This window comes from Myotis davidii, unplaced genomic scaffold (assembly GCF_000327345.1).
Source record: "Myotis davidii unplaced genomic scaffold, ASM32734v1 scaffold339, whole genome shotgun sequence".
NCBI classification, from domain to species: Eukaryota; Metazoa; Chordata; class Mammalia; order Chiroptera; family Vespertilionidae; genus Myotis; species Myotis davidii.
Window position 1 is genome coordinate 1,455,530 of NW_006290778.1, and position 507 is coordinate 1,456,036.

Sequence of the window (507 nt, forward strand, 5' to 3'; positions counted from 1 at the left end):
TAACTTATGTTATATATATAAATTATATATCACTTATATATAATTTATATACACATAATTGTATGTAATTTATGTATATAACATATATATAATTTATTTATATATATGAATTATATAATTTATTGATTTCAGAGAGGAAGAGAGAGAGAGGAGAAACATCAAGGATGGGAATTACTGATCGCTGCCCCCTGCACACCGAACTGGGGCTCAAGCCCGCAATCCGCATGTGCCCTGACCGGAACCCAACGGTGACCTCCTGGTTCCTAAGTCGATGCTCAACCACTGAGTCACGCCGCCAGGCAAGACGGATCCTTTTTCAATGAAGTATTGATGGTGCATCCGCTTTAGAGAAGGGGCTTCATTCGGGTTTGACTTCTAACTGCTTGCTGGAGCTTAAACCCCCTGAATAGGAATTTAACTTAGAAACGGGGTCCACGCCTCAAATACAAACGCGCGCACCGGTCCGGCAGCGCTTCGGTCCTCTCCTCGGGCGCATCGCTGGGAGCC